The sequence below is a fragment of the Setaria italica genome, chromosome V (genome assembly GCF_000263155.2).
Source record: "Setaria italica strain Yugu1 chromosome V, Setaria_italica_v2.0, whole genome shotgun sequence".
NCBI lineage: Eukaryota > Viridiplantae > Streptophyta > Magnoliopsida > Poales > Poaceae > Setaria > Setaria italica.
The window spans coordinates 15,470,244-15,476,955 of NC_028454.1; positions in this window are offsets into that span (position 1 = coordinate 15,470,244).

Genomic DNA, 6,712 nt, shown 5'->3' on the forward strand with positions numbered 1-6,712 from the left:
GTTAGCTCGGTTCAGGCAGGAGTGTCTGTGGCGGAACCACCTCGGATTAGCTTGATTAAGCGAGGTTAAGCCGCCTAATCATGTGACATCCTACCTAACTCGAGCTAACACGAAGCGCCGTCGGATTTCATCCGATTTAACCACTTAAAACAGGATCGAGTTCAGCAAACCCACACAAGGTGAGCGGTTACGGAGAATACAACAAGTCCACTGAGTTTAAACAAATTTTACCCGTTTGTAGTTCAACCATAAAGTCCAACATTAGGGTTTACAAAACAAAGAATCAACAGAGAAAACTAGCGGAAGACTTCGTCGGGGTCGGATGTCCTGGGTGAGGCTAGCCAGAACATCATTGAGTCCTCTCCTCGCCGTCCGAGGAAGGATCCCACTCGACCGTCCAGCCTGGCGGAAGCTGGGGCGGCCAAGCACCAACCAAAGAGGGGTCGGACACAGCAACTTCACCTGAAAACAGAAGCCACAACAAGGCTGAGCTACTAAGCTCAACAAGACTTAACCGATAGTAGTAAGGACTACTCCTCCTTCTAGACATGCAAGGCTTCTTGGCTGAGGGGTTTGTTTGCCAAAAGCACTAAGTATAACCTAATTTCAAGTTTTAGCTCCGGTTCTAAGTTGATTAACCGATCTAGGTTTTGCCAACTAGTCTAAGCAACCATAGAGCCAAACAAGATGTGTAGATATAACAGACAACATTGCCATCGTCAGATTCCTCAATTACTCAGGGTGACATAGCGATCAAGCAATCTCAAGCTGTGAGAGGCAGACGAATCGATTCGAGTTCTTAAACCATGCATGGTGAACCTAGCCTCACGACATCCGCGCACCCGGAGGTCGCTTCACGTGTCGGCCTTCCCCATCAATCCCCTAACCCGTGTCGGGCCCATTTCCTTTGGTGCAAGGTTCCACAGACCCGGTCTCTGCCGTTCTGTGACCACGCATTGCCACCACGTGCGACAACCAGAAGGGAAACTCCGTTCCAAGAACAATGGGGCGACCGCTCACGTCTAGGTTCAATCCGGTACTAGGCTTCCTCATCCCATAATAAGTATGAGTCTAGTACTTTCAAACACTTGATCACGAACACCACCACTGTCGGGCCTTAGCAACTTTTCATAGACAGACGGGGCGACCATCCGTCCACCAAAGAGTTACCCAAAATCCTGCCCCGTCCATCGTCCTTATGGTTATAACAGGAGAGTAAACATGCAACTCCTATAACTCGCGGGTGACAGGGAATCACTCGGCTTTTACCGTTTTCCTAGTTTAAGCAATGCAGCTACTCGGTCCAACAGCTAGTGTTCAGATCATGGGGATAACTAAGGCATGCATCTAGGGTTTCAAACAACTCCTATACGTAAATGCACAAGCATGTTACAGAAGGCATGCGCAAGTCTGGTAAACACGTAGGACTTTGATGCAACCGGGGCTTGCCTTCAAGCAAGGAGGACGGGAACTGCTCGGCTCCGGGAGCGACTTCGACTTCGGAGGGCAGGAACTCGGCTACAGCTTCTTCTTCTGGCGCCGGGTGAAGCTCGTAGAAACCGTCGGCGAGGTGCAGCTCTACACGAATGCAATGCAAGGGTTAGCTCAGACGGTTAGTTCAACAGCAACACTGGCTTGCCTGAGCCCAGAAACTCGCGACAAGGAGCAGGAGGCGATGGTGGTTCGAGAGCTGATGCTAACCAAAAGGTAAGGGTGGAAAAAGAACTAGTGGTCTGATCCTTGAACTAGAGGACGTGAGAAACCCGGGGTCCTTAGACGCAAGCGCTGAAGGTTTTCCAAGTTTTACACATACACCCTTGAGTTGAAGAAAAAGATCACAGCCGAGCCCTCGGGCGAGGCGGATAAGGGTCGGCAGAACAGACGGGGTCGGACGAGACGGAACTGGGGTCGGGCGGATAGGAGGGGTCGGGCGAGGCGGACTAGGGTCGGCAACTCACCTTCTTCCTGAAAGGAAAGCTTGGGGTCGGAACGAAGCGAACTTGGGCGGAAGGACTAAAGCTTCGAGCAAGGGCTACACTGGGCAAGTTCCGGCGGTGGCGCTGCTTCTTGCGGGTCACAAGAGAGCTTGGACGCAGCACGGAGGAGCAAGCTGCTGGGTGACTTGGAGAAAACTGAGAGAATCCGAGAGCAGAGCTCCTCAGGACTTGGTGTATGGCGCTAGAAGCTTGGGCAGGTAGTGAGAGAAAGCTAAGGGCAACAAGAGCGGAGGGAGACTCCGGCGGCGGGGCATTCCTTTTATAGCTGCTGGGATAGAGGAACGGAAACGTCGCGGAGAGAGAGAAGGGGAGCGGCGCGAAGGCCGGGGAGAAGCAATGGAGTGCTCTGCCGCGGCGGCGATTGAGCAACCAGGGCGGTGCTGCAGAACTCCGAGGGTGATGCCAGGGATCATTGCGTTCTGCCGTCAGGGCGGCGTAGGGGCGAGTAGACTGGTAGTTGGGATTTGGCGGAGAGCGGGCGTCGTCGTGCGGAAGAGGTGATAGAAGCGACCGATTAAACGGCGCTAGGATCGAGGGCGCACAGGTGAGAAGACAGGCGAACGCGGGCACGGGGAGAGAGCGCGGAACAACAGATTGTCGGGCGGCTTCTGACAGAGCGGGGAAAGGAACTGTCGCGGCCGCGGTCCGGGTTGGCGGTAGAGGAATCGTCGGGTAGCGGCGACCGGGCGGCGCAACTGTGGCGGAAGGGACGGAAAAGACGGGCGACATCGGGCTCTGGGGCCGGGATCTGGTGGCGTGATAATGGGCGCGGGAGATGAGTTCTGCAGAAAGGGGTGCAGAGGGCTTCCGCGGCTATTGGGGAAAGGGGGCGCGGGAACCCACTCTGTTGCTTGCCAGAGACAAAACTGAGCGGCAGCGTCGGAGAAGACGAGCCACGCGGCAGGAAGGCTCTGAGGCGGCCATGCAACTCGAGTGCGGCTGTCGCGGGGGATCTGGAAAAGATCTCGCGGGTCCACCGGTGGATGGATCGGACGGGTAAGGAAGATCAGCAGGATCCGACGGTGGGCTGAGCTTGCCGGGGTCGGGAGAGGATCAACACGGGAAGGGGCGGATCTCAGGGGTCGGGACTTGGCGGAAAACTGAGCACTTAGGTGCGGTTAAGCAAAACAGCTGACTAAGGTTAAGGCTGCGATCAAGCCTAACTGGGAAGGCTTAGGGGTCGGTCGTTACAGTGTCGCATGTTAGGCGGCTTAACCCTGCTTAATCAAGCTAATCCGAGGTGGTTCCGCCACAGCTGGTATCAGAGCCGTGTTTAGCATTCAGAGAACCCAATGAGCCCTAAACACTTCTTTGGAAAGGATAAAAGTTGCAAGAAACTTTTGAAAACCTCGTACGATCGTTAAGGATGACTTAGTGCGAGAGGCCCTAGGGGATTTTGGGGTTGTTTTAGGTGACTAATAAGTACTTGGTTATGTTGCTAACCCTTCCAGCACTTCGCCACGTCTATTATACGTGTGCCGGATTCCGCATCACGAGTATGCGAGGGTTGATAGGGAGCTCCATTCAAAGGACCCTATCTTCGCGGTTGTTTTCGCCCACGTCTATTACACGTGCGCAGGTTCCGTATGTGTTCATACGAAGGTTGGTACGGTTCGATTCCAACGAACCTATCGGCACGGTTGTTTCGCCACGTTTGTCACACGTGTGCCGATCCCGCATCGTGAGTATGCGAAGGGTTATATGGTTCCATTCAAGGGAGCCTATTTCCACGGTTGAGTGCTGTCCATGCAGCCTTAAACGCATGGGTGCCGTTCCTATAGTGAGCGGTAATGTTTGGGAACGCTTTCGTGGGTGCTGGCACGGAAGGTTCGTGTGTGGTGTTTTCTGCAGGTTGCTAACCGCGCTCGTTAAGAAACGTTGCTAGAACCGACCAGTTATTATAGGGAGAGACGTATCGTTGCCTTGTCACCGGTGCTGACCGCGTAAGACCCAAAGTTCGGGCAGTTGTTTTTGGTTAAGAATACGGTAGGCCGTGCATGCGTCATATCTAAAAAGGTTGTGCGGTCCCTTTTCTCAGCAGCAACCCTGTCCGAAAGAGTTCTCTTGATCTAAGGATTTCTAGTCTCTCTTAGTTGCTCTCGGTGAAACCCGTCTGCTTTTCTATCCGACCCCTGATCCTTGGATCTATCTCATGTGGTTTCGATTTCTTGGTTCCAGATGGCTGTTCCCGGACATGTTGTTTTTGGAGCGGACGGTACTTTCCAGTCAAACGTGCCTGCATTTCGAGGGGTTTCCCGCGATTTTGTGGGATACGCTGAAGTGGTTTGGGTATCAGTCCCCGCCCTTGTATGCCGGGCGGTTATATATGGAACAGGGCATCCAGACGTGCCAGGTGCAAGCGTTGGTACCACCTCCCCTTGCGCGGCCCGACTGGCCCTCTCTAGGCATAATAGCCTATGGTCTTGCTCCGGAAGACACATGGGAATCCGCCGCCCTTCAGTTGCTCACCCAGTTCTGTTAGTTGCACCCCGTGGAGATCACGCTAGACCCGATTGGTCTCTTCCCCGTCAGGAGTCGGCTGGACCCGGCCTGGCTTGACCGCGTCGAGAACATCGAGGTGTTGGCCACCACCTGTGCTATGGTCACCATCTCCACCCACGTCCGGTGCATGGCCGCCCTCTACAGGTTGATAGAGCTTCAAGGAAGAGCCATGACCCTCTTCGCTTGTACGGCTGCAGATACCCACGGTTACCTCCAGGCAGCAAGAAGAGACCTGGTAGGCCAAACTTACCAGCTGATCCAGCGTGGTATCCAGATCCACGATATGCAAGATCGGATCTCCAAGCTAGAAGGAGAAGTCGTCGACCTCGTAGACGGCATGATAAAGCTCTCGGAGGAAAAGATGGAGGTAGAAATGGAGCTAGCAGTCGCCAATGCCCACCTGGAGGAGCACCAAGCCGAGCTCGAGGATATGCATGCCCTTAACATGCAGCTCGAAGCTCAGGAGGACCCTGAGGAAGATGAGGGAGCGTCCAGCATGGACATCGAAGAAGATGGCGCCCCTTCTCCGACTCATAGTGTCCAGTGGTAGCTTAAGGGTTCTCAGGGAACCTTCTTTCTTTTTGTTGTACTCCTCGGCAGCCTAGTTTTTGGAAAAGTTGTAATAGGTTAGCCTTGAGTTGAGTACTCCCTGTGCTGAAACATCGTTGTGTATAAAAGTTAAACTGGTGCATAGTTTTCTCCTTTCGTGTGGTGTGGATGCTAGGGTTGAGTAAGTTGCGCCGTAACCCTATGCTATTTCGGGGAGCCTATTCAGTTGGCCGGCCCTAGTTTGCGAGCCAGAGTGCGCCGACCTTTGAGGCAGTTACCGCCTCGTCCGACCCTTTTCGAGTACGGACCGTGTCCGACCCCTTGGTTTGAGTGGATCAGATCCTAGGAGTCTGTATGTGGCATGTGTTGCCTGAAGTGGAGTACCAGGTCAAGTAGGGGTTATCTATGCTGAGAATGGGAGGAATGTGCTTCCTCTATGAGGACGTGTGATGCACCATTGGCAAGAGTCACATTAAGGGATTTAATTCATACGTTCCATTTGCTGGAGTACACCTAAGGTTATGAAATTAATGGGGCGTTAACTCTTGCAGATGGCGCACCGCACTAGGTCTGGATCTGTGCCCAGTGGTAGTAATCAGCGACAGGATCTTCCCCCGCCCCCGCCCCCATCGCCATTGAAGGCAATCTTAGCAACTCAAACTGAGCTGCTAAGGCATCTGGTGCAAGGACAACACCAGCAGCCACATGGTGGAAGAGCACAGCAGCAGCCGCATATCGCGCGGTATGAGGACTTTCTGGGGACACAGCCCCCGCTGTTCCAAAAGACACAAGAACCGCTCGACGCTAATGCATGGGTTCGTACGATCGAATCCAAGTTCGAGCTCCTCACCGCTCCATGCCTCGACAACAACAAGGCGCGGTTCGCAGCTCAGCAGCTGCGTGGATCCGCACGGCTTTGGTGGGACCACTACCATGCCATGCTGCCGGCTGGCCACGAGGTCAGCTGGAACGAGTTCAAGACGGCGTTCAAAGCGCATCACATTCCCGAAGGTCTCCTGGAGCGTAAGCTCAACGAGTTTCTGGCCCTCCCCCAAGGAACTCGGGATGTGCTGCATTACGCCCAAATGTTCAATGACCTATGCCGTTATGCTGGCTATCACGCGGACACCGACGAGAAGAAGCAGGACAGATTCCACCGAGGACTGAGCTTGGAGCTCAGGGAAAGGCTGAACCCCATCAGGGTGGACACCTACAACGAGTTGGTCAACCTGGCCATCTCTCAGGAGGACTGCATGCAAGTTCTCAAGGCCGACCAGAAGAGGAAGGCCTCTGTGGCATTTCCGAGTCCGTTGACTCAAAGGTTCCGGATGGTTTCTCCACAAGCCCCTGGCCGACCCCAGCAGTCAGGGAAATGGATCGCCCGACCCCCGCCGGCAACAACGCCTCGTTTTCCAGGCTTCCAGCCGCAAGTGCCCCGGCCGACCCTGCCGACGCCACCCCACCCGGCAGCCAGTAATCGGTGTTTTACCTGCGGCAATGAAGGACATTTTGCGAAGGACTGCCCCAGGAACAAGAATCAGCAGCAGGGCCAGAACCCCATGGCAGCCAGAGGAAGAAGGCTCAAGGTGCAAGTCCGACAAGGCCGACTCAACTACACCAGCTTGACTGAACTCCCCGAAGGTGCGCCAGTAATGACGGGTACT